This window comes from Schistocerca cancellata, chromosome 11, assembly GCF_023864275.1.
Source record: "Schistocerca cancellata isolate TAMUIC-IGC-003103 chromosome 11, iqSchCanc2.1, whole genome shotgun sequence".
Classification (NCBI taxonomy): domain Eukaryota; kingdom Metazoa; phylum Arthropoda; class Insecta; order Orthoptera; family Acrididae; genus Schistocerca; species Schistocerca cancellata.
Window position 1 is genome coordinate 127,464,904 of NC_064636.1, and position 6,959 is coordinate 127,471,862.

Below are 6,959 nucleotides of genomic sequence, written 5' to 3' on the forward strand. Positions count from 1 at the left end.
AACGGACATGTAGCAATGGAACTTCCAGCAGTTACACGTTAAACGCAGGGGTGTTCAGAGATGACAACCCAATTCGTTCCAACACAGGATCGGTCCGAAATTACAAATGTTAGGGAAAATTTTTAACAGACCTCATACAGAGAGCGACAGCTCAATAGAAACCTATGCCCCACTGTGTTGTGCCAGAAGACACTACAGAAGGACCCCCAGTTTTCTCGACTTACATAAACCATGTGTGAGACAATGCGGATTCTCAGCCCCACAAATCCACAGTTTTTCTTGTTGACGAACACAATCAAATAAGGTGGACTTCCTCGCTAAACCAAACCATGCATACGCATACTAATTCCCATCTTGCCCCGCATAATCTGTTCAGAAGTTGTGACGGCTTTGTTTGATACAGTCACCCTGTTCCTAAATTTCCTTAGGTATTTACACTCTCAGGCGCTTTTTTCAGGTCTGAAAGTCCATTGAAAGTGTGCTGCTTCCCTTTAATTAGTTTCCACTACTAAACTAAAAGCTATCTCAGTGGTACTCTTTATCAGCCATTTAATAAGAAATTGCATAGATAAATATTTTTTAATCAAGAAATGGAAAAGGGTTGTGCGATGAACTGCTGACAGCGGAAATCTGGAAGAAATCTTATAGTCAACTAACTATTGTTCGTTTTGGCTAACGCGTACGAAAGTCACAGGCAAATATGAGTGAAAGAGACGGAGAAGATTCGATGAAGGGCTACGCGTTTTGCCACGGGATTGTTCACTCGCTGCGAGAATCTAACAGAGATTCCCAGCAAACAGTAGTGGTAGTCGTTACAAGGCAGGAGCTTCGCTCCATGGAGAGGGCTCCTGTTGGAAGTCCGAGGGCGCGCGATCATAGAAGAGACGGGAAACGTATCACTTCCTCCCACATGTGACTTAGCACGACCAGAAAATCAGAGACATCAGAGCTCATGCGAATGTTTATAGAAAGACATTCTGCCCACGCACCGTTCACGAATGGAACGGGCGACGGGAGCAAACAATCATAGAGGTAGCAGAGATAACCTCCGCCACACACCGTAAGCGACTTACGAAGTGCACACGTAGATATGGAATGGAAGGCACTGATCATATTGACGCTCTAGACAGGAACGACTGGGTGGCCATTGATAAAAACCACAGAGTCCACATGGAAAGCACAAACGCATTTAATAGGAGGAGCCTTTATCACTCACTTCATGCCTACTACTGAGGGAAATACCACAACTCATATCACCGAATTTGCTGGTATCACGTCGTTATTTGAAATATTTATGTTAGTTTGACAGAAACACCTGTTAAATGAACATATGGTGCCTGTTGTTTCGGACATGTCCGGCAGAACAGACACCACATATACACGGAAGCGACAAAGGAGTTGGTATAGGCGTGCGTATTCAAACACAGAGATATGTAAACAAGCAGGGGTCGGCAACGGCAATATAGGGCAGCAAGTGTCTGATGCAGTCGTTAGATCGGTTACTGCTGCTACAATGGCAGGTTATCGAGATTTGAGTGAGTTTGAGCGTGGAGCTATAGTCGGCGCACAAGCGATGGGGACACAGCCCTCTGAGGTAGTAATGAAGTGGGGAATTCCCCTTGCGACCACTTCACGACTTTATCGTGAATATCAGGAATCCAGTGAAACATCAAATCTCCGACATCGCTGTGGCCGGAAAAAGATCCCGCAAGAATGGTACTAACAACGACTGAAGAGAATTGTTGAATATGATACAAGTGCACCTCTTGCGCAAATTGCTGCGGATTTCAATGCTGGGCCATCAGCACGTGTCAGCGTGCCAACCATTCAACAAAACATTTTTGATATGAGCTTTTGGAGCCGAAGGCCCAGTCGTGTACTCTTGATGACTGTGCGACACAGTTTCACACCTCACCTGGAACTATCAGCACTGACATTGCACTGTTGATGAGTGGAAACATATTGCCTGGTTGGACGAGTCTAGTTTGAAATTGTATGGAGCGGATGGACATGTACGGGTATAAAGATGGCCTCATGAATCTATGGACCCTGCCTGTCAAAATGGTTCAAATGGCTCTGAGCACAATGGGACTTCACGTCTGAGATAATCAGTCCCCTAGAACTACTTAAACCTAACTAACCTAAGGACATCACACACATCCAAGCCCGAGGCAGGATTCGAACCAGCGATTGCAGCGGTCTCGCGGTTCCAGACTGAAGCGTCTAGAACCGCTCGGCCACGACCACCGGCCTTTGCCTGTCACCAGGGGAATGTTGGAGCTGGTGAAGGCTCTGTAAAGGTGGGGCGTGTGCGCTTGGAGTTATATGGGACGCCTGATACATCTAGATACGAGTGTGACAGGCGACGCGTAGCTAAGCATTGTATCTGAACACCTGCATCCATTCATGTCCATTGTGCATTCCGACGGACTTGGGCAATTCCAGCAGGACAATGCGACACCCCACACGTGGAGAATTGCTACAGAATTGCTCCAGGAACACTCTTATGAGTTTAAGTGATTCCGCTGGCCACCAAACTCACCAGACAAGATTATTGCCTTGCAGTGTGCTGTTCTGAAGAGATCTCCACCCCCAGATACTCTTAGGGATTTATGGACAGCCCTGCGGGACTCACGGTGTCAGTTCCCTCCAGAACTACTTCACACATTAGTCGAGTCCATGCCATGTCGTGTTGCGGCACTTTCGAGAGCTCGCCCTACACGATATTAGGTAGATGTACCTGTTTCTTTGCCTCTTCAGTAAATATGTAATTAAGATGAGATGGCCAATAATCTCCTCAGTGTAGACACACAATACGCTGGAACTCTTACGGGAATCGGCCAAATGCCGCGAGTAATGTTGATAATGGGGAAGGGGTACTACATTAATCGTATGTGACTAAGTTGAATATTTGGGTTGGACAGTAGGCATAGGTTAAATCGTGCAGTAGCAATGACCAGCGCATCTGGAAGGTTTAATGATTTGAGAATCTACCTATAAGCTGCAGAGCCGGGTACAAATCCTAGTCAGCCACAAATTTTCCACTTTTCTCATTGATTTGAATCAGTACACGCTTGCATCCAAGGTCTGTAATTCGTTAACCCCTATTAAACTTAGAACCACAGTGCATATTTGCTGTCTGAAAGGGAAAGAATACATAACATCAGTATCTCTAAGTGAGATTATTTGTCAACTGAGGACATCTCTGTAGTGTGTTATCTCTTGATTCGTGTGAGTTTACAGTAGAAAGCAAGTCCAGCGTTGCCTGTCAGCTATATCAGGTCATTTATTAAGTACTGAAGTGCGGCTAAGTACATTCCTGAAGTCAGAATGACATGAGTAGGATTTGATATTAGCCACACTGTGCAGAGATTTAAATCTTTGCCTTTGAAAGCTGCTACGGTCATATGTTCTTGTGTTTAGCAAATGATGCTGAAAAAGCAAAATAAGAAGCTGTTTTAAAACAAATTAAAATGAAATTAAAACTAAGAATTGTTAAGGGCAGGAAATGAGAAAATGAGTGAAGTCGTAGATGTGTCAGTATTAGTCTTTTAAAGTTAATATGTCCCCTACAAAAAACTGGAAGAACCGGGAAGAAGAACAACAAGAGAAGACGTGGACAAAGTCAGATTCAAACTGGGACTGGCTCCATTGTAAGAAATGTTATGAGGTGCTTACATAAAGTGAGCTCCATTCACGTCCTGAGATGGCTTGAGTCATGTGATGGGGATGGACTAGAGAGGAGATGCGTAGGAATAAAGCAGTGCAGATTTTTTGTTGTGATGGCAGTGGTTACCGCACAGTGCTAGGATAAAATGGCTGCCCTGACACCGTGTCCCACCAAGTGCGAGGTTCGTGCAGTTATCCGATTTCCGCACGCTCGGAAGCACACTCCTGCAGAGATTGATCACTAGTTGTGCTACGTGCGCAGACACGGCACTATGAGCGACAGTGTGGTCAGAAAATGGTGCAGGCAGTTCGCGGAAGGACGAACCAGTATTCACGAAGAAGACCTCAGTGGTCGGCGGTCGGCTGTGCCTGGTGACACCAGAGCAGGCGGAAATGTGTGCGGCAAGGAATTTTACAGAATCGGCGCTTCAAATTTTCTGAATTCTCTCGTCAATTCCCAAAACGTCTCGCTCGCTGTTGCACGAAATTGTCTCCCACTGAATTGGTTTTCGTAGACTGTGTACAAGATGGTGCCAAGGCCACTGAAAGATAAACACAGAAATAAAAGACAGGCCGGAGCATTGGTATACCTACAGCACTATGCAGAGAAAGTTGACTGGTTTCTCCACCATGTTGTCACTGGAGATGAAACATGGGTGTCGCATACCACGCCAGAAACAATACGAGAATCCAATGATTGGCGGCATAGAGGTTCACTTGTGAAGACCAAGTTGCCAGAAACAGCGAGCGGTAACCTTAAATGCTGATGGATATTGTCAGGCATTGAAAAAGTGCGTGGTCCAGAACAAGAGATGTGTGATGTTGACAAGAGGCACAAAGCTTGGGCCAACGCCGCATGAAATGTGTTGAATCATTTTGGATTGGAAATCTTCTACCATTCACCCTACAGATCCGATCACTGCCACGGTGATCTTAATCTCCTCCACCACAACGAAGCTGAGGTGCAGACTGGAGTGGCTCCGTGGCTCGTTACGTTTGGGGCTGAATCCTGAGGCATGGGTATACAGCTGATGGGGAACTGTTAGGAAAACCTCTCATCTGTGGTGATGAATATAGTGAGAAATAACCAGTGAAACTGTAAATATTCTTATAAATATATTATGCATAGTGATGATTTGTTTTTCTGTGACAGTATCGGAGCTTACTTTCAGGATACACCTTGTATTTCTCAAAAACTACTCATTTACCTCTTCTATTACTAGCAGACAGTAGCTTATTGTGGAGATGGGAAGCAGGTGCTTAATTGGAACCAATACCGCAGTCAGAGGTTAGTCATTTGTTCTTCTAGAGAGGAATGTACATAATTGCCTACATCACCAGTGTCTTAGTTTCCGTTGAAGTGAGAGTTGGTGACATGACTATTCTTTCGTGTCGGTGTAGTCTGAATTCTTCATACTTAGCAAAGCTAACTGATTTTCAGTGTGCTCTTGAAATAGTAAACATAGTATTTGTTACTGAACATAATAGTTTTAAAAATTTACAGTTTTAGTATTTGCGTCGTCTTCATTGAAGTATTTCTTAACCACCTTTCTTTCAGTGTCAAAAGCAGCTGATAAACCAAAGACTCGCTGCCACACAGCGTAACTGAGTAGCACGTGGTACGCATCATTAAATAGCTGAGTATGAAGTGTGCTGGCATCTACAGCCGTCACCTGGAAGCTTTTATCTAGGGCAGGGCCGGCCGCGGCGTGCCAAACTTCACACGTGCAGTGTGTGCATGCCACGTGTAAGCCAAGGATCGTCTTTGTCACTGGGATTTGCTCGGCATTTCATTCAGGATTGTTGTGCGGCATTTTTCAGTCGGCACAAGTCCCTTCAGTTCGGCAGAATCATGCTGTAAGTGCTGTTTACAGCTTCACTGTTTTATTATCATTTTTATTATTTGCATGTTATAACCGACATAAAATAACACACTAAGTGAAATGAAGAACTTCCAAATGCAACAAGTCCCTTCAGTTCGGCAGAATCATGCTGTAAGTGCTGTTTACAGCTTCACTGTTTTATTATCATTTTTACTATTTGCATCTTATAACCGACGTAATATAACACACTAAGTGAAATGAAGAACTTCCAAATCCCATACAAGCAACAAATTACATTTATGTGGAAAAAAAAAAAAAAACAAGTAAGAATTAGCAATGATGTTGCTGTTAACTAAATTGTCTAACTCTTGAATTATGGTCCTGAGAGGGTCATTTTTGTAGTAAACGCAGGTTTCAGAACCAGATTACTCCCATCTACATTCCCTGTTAAACGCCTGTTTTGTCCCTTTGAACTGAACTCGTCCCCACTCGGACTGTTTGTAACTGTTCTTATTCTGAAACACATCACTTCCATTTTCACATCGAAATAATTTAATTTCGGACACTTTGAAAATACTCCTGTCAACGTCCTTGGCCATGTAAAGAGCTATCTCATCATACAAAGCTTTCAAATGGTTCAAATGGCTCTGAGTACTATGGGACATCCTCTGAGGTCATCAGTCCCCTAGACTTAGAACTACTTAAACCTAACTAACCAAAGGACATCACACACATCCATGCCTGAGGCAGAATTCGAACCGGCGACCATAGAAGCAGCGCGGTACCGGACTGAAGCGCCTAGAACCGCCCGGCCACAACAGCCGTCTGCAAAGCTTTAATGTCATTGAACTCTGAAAAACCATTTTTCTAAGATGTAGCGTACTTCCATTTTCTTTTGCATTTCTGATGACTCATATGTACTGATCGGATACATAAACTGACTCTCGGTCCTTAGCACTCTTAACTGCTCTCTCAGTGTTGCTGTGAACTCCGTCTCCCTCGTTCTGGGTGTGACCAGAATCCAGCCATTGTACTGCCCACAAGTACGTTGCAATAATGTATCTGAAATAGAGGAGAATGACATTTTAATCAATGTGAATTTTACAACACAAACATTTTGTTACATGATTTCTGCGAATCACAGTCTGAGTTTACAGTACTTTCTTGTCCTTCTGTTGCCCTCCACAATTGTTGGAGTAAAATACGACATCAACTCCAGGAAGGTTCTTGGATAACTCTTCAAGATATTGTAAGACACAAGTTGCTGCTGGTACCACGCCTCTGATTCCAGTGCCCTCGTGGGGAAAAAAAAAAAAAAAAAAAAAAAAAAAAAAAAAAAAAAAAAAAAAAGGTAGTTTCGTCGTTTCCACTCTCAGTAACCTGCAACAAACAACAAACATAAGTAGAACAGACTTCAAGAGTAATAACAGATAGCGAAAAAAAGGTATGTATGGACACTTACTGTGA